The sequence below is a fragment of the Microtus ochrogaster genome, chromosome X, assembly GCF_000317375.1.
Source record: "Microtus ochrogaster isolate Prairie Vole_2 chromosome X, MicOch1.0, whole genome shotgun sequence".
Taxonomy (NCBI): domain Eukaryota; kingdom Metazoa; phylum Chordata; class Mammalia; order Rodentia; family Cricetidae; genus Microtus; species Microtus ochrogaster.
In genome coordinates this window covers 12,238,710-12,241,594 of record NC_022026.1, presented here as the reverse complement: position 1 = coordinate 12,241,594, position 2,885 = coordinate 12,238,710, and positions in this window count along the sequence as shown.

Sequence of the window (2,885 nt, the reverse complement as noted above, 5' to 3'; positions counted from 1 at the left end):
GCAGCAGGCACAGGGCCTGCATGGGTCTGAACCAGGTCTTCTCTGTACATATTATGGCTGTTAGCTTGGTGTTCTTGTGGGACTCCTAACAGTGGGAACAGGTGTGTCTGACTCTCTCTGGCCTATTTTCCTTCTATTGGGTTGCTTTGTCAAGCCTTAATAAGAGGGCTTTTGCCTTGTCTCATTATATCTTGTTTTCTTATTGTCTCTTGGAGGCCTGCTCTTTTCTGAAGGGAAACGGGAAGTAGGTCTGGGGGAAAGGAAGGATACAGGAAGGCTGAGAGGAGCGAAAGGAAGAGAAAACTGTGGTTGGGATGTTTGTCTGCGAGAAGAATCTACTTTCACTTAAGGAAACATGCAAGCAAAGGCACCCTGGCTCAGGTGATCATGCCTACTATGCACTAAACTGTGTGTGATTATATATTATATATACTATGTGTTATATGTGCCTGGAACCCCAGCACTCAGGAAATACAGAAAGATCGGTCTAAGCTACATAGTGTGAGGCCAGCCTGAGCTACATGAGAGACCCTGTATTAGTCCCCATACAAAAAGATAAACCTAGTGGGGCAGTGGTGGTGCATGCCTTTAGTCCCAGCACTCAGGAGGCAGAGGCAGGCAAATCTCTGAGTTTGAGGCCAGCCTGGTCTTAAACCGTTTGAGTCACTTAAAGTTTCCTATTAAAAAAAACAAACTGAGTCTTTAAGAGCTAGAGCATGCGTTTTGAAACCACACCCCTCACTATTGCTGATGCAGCCTCCTGTTCTGGGACATTATCCTAGGGACTGTAGGGGCCACTGCCATCTTAACCAGAGTAGCTGCTCTACTCACAAGCGACCCTCGAGATCAGGCCTATTGACATTCTACTAAGTCAGACCTTAGAGAGGAACAGGAGAGTCATTAGACCCCCATTGGAGATTCCAGTCATGTGTTCCTACACCTCCCTCCCAGTTGACTATAATTCTGCCCAAGCTGCTCATGATTTTAAGGTCTCAGGGGGTGCTAGGGTGTACAGTGTACAAGGTTAACTGAAGGGAAGGCACCATCTACATGGCCATTGGGGACATTGTCACCTATAGTAAGGAGAGACTCAATGTGACTGTTTCTGTAGCAAATTCAGTAAACAGCGCTTCACCCAGACAGATCCACATAGAGCTATTAGTTTGTTCTCTATCTGAGGTGAGTATATAGACATTGGTTTACATTTTCCCTGAGAGAAGTTAATACAAAACTTCCCCACCCTTGAATAATGGAGCCTCCAATATCTTGATTGACTTACTCATTTAGGCTAAAGTCTTGGAAACATTATATAGCTATATCCTACAAATAGAAACGTTCCCTTTTGGAAGGAGGCTCACGAAGAATCAGAAAATAAAGTAATAAGTCTCAGGAAGTTTTGAAGCTTACAAGATTCACACCTGGCTCCAAAATTCTCCTTTTGATGTATCAAATTCGTTGGAGTGACAGCGTCTGAACTCTCTTCCCACAATTAAGCCCAAACAAGGTACCATTAATTATTTTTAATTTTTTCAAAGCTAATATGCAAAGTCCAAGTTGCTACATCGTTATTTTAATTTGTATTTATTTAATTAGTGTAGCCAAACAGCTTGCATAAGTTTATGGGCTACTTCTATTTCATTTCCTGTAAAGTAACCCATATCCTTTATTCATTTTCCCATTGAAGTTTGAATTTTAAAAATATTTTCCATGAGCTTGTTATACAGTAACACTATTGTTCCTGTATGTTGTAATGACCTAATCCAATTTATTAATACATGTTTTAACTTTGTTTATAACGCCAGCAACAATTTTTAATTTTTCTCCCATTAAGTTTGGTTCTCATATTCATTATGGCTTCTGAATTTCTTGTCAGAAGTTAAAAGCTCTCCCTAATTTGGTGTCATAAATGCATTAAATAGTTTCTCTTAGCACATTCATAGTTTTGTTTTTTAATGTTTATATCTGTATTCCAAAGGCAAAAAAATGGGAGAAAGGTGGATTACAACTTAAGTTTTTCAAAAGAAGGCATGCTATAAATTATATTTTATACACGAAAAGGAAGTATCATTTAGTTGTTAGCTAGGATAAGGTAGGACTGAGATAAAAAGTATTCACCATTTTATGTGGAAAGAGATAGAAGAGACATTTGGTGTTCAATTTTTGTGCATCTGTATCAAAAAATGTGTGAAAATGCACATTCCATAGTGTCAACAGATGTTGATATTGGATACGGGCAAGAAAATGATTTCAATGTCAGGAATGTGCTCCACGAGTATTAAGGGAAAAGGAATAGAATGGGGCAAACAAGGAGACAGCATTTAGACATGCGCATTGCACATCAATTCCCATCCGCTAACCACAAGGACTATGGATCCATAACTAGACCTAACGTCAAATGCAGTTTACAACTCTTAGCTGAGTATTGAGATTGCAGACCTTTAATTCCAGCACTGAGGAGACAGAGCCCATTACTCACCACAAAGTTCCAGGTTACCCTGGTCTGCTTTGCAAGTTCCAGGCCAGAGAGAGCTATAGTGTGAGGCCCTATCTCAAAACAAACAGACAAATAAAATCCTCACAACACAAAGCATAAAAACCAAGTAGGCAGACCATTTCTTACTGTTTAAAGCAGATCAGACATGTGAACAGTTAATTGCTGCTTGACAAACACAATAAATGAAGATTCTGATTAAATTAAATGTGTTCTAATAAGACACCCAAACATTTCAGGAAACAGCGTTTGTTTTATTTTATTTTTATTAGCGTACGGAGAATTAGGTTTCATGACGGTATTTTTCAAACAAAACTTATTTTAGCTGTGTCCTTCCCCCTTTCTCCCTGCCCTTCTCCCTCCCAATAACAGTTCCACTTTCATGTCTCAGGTT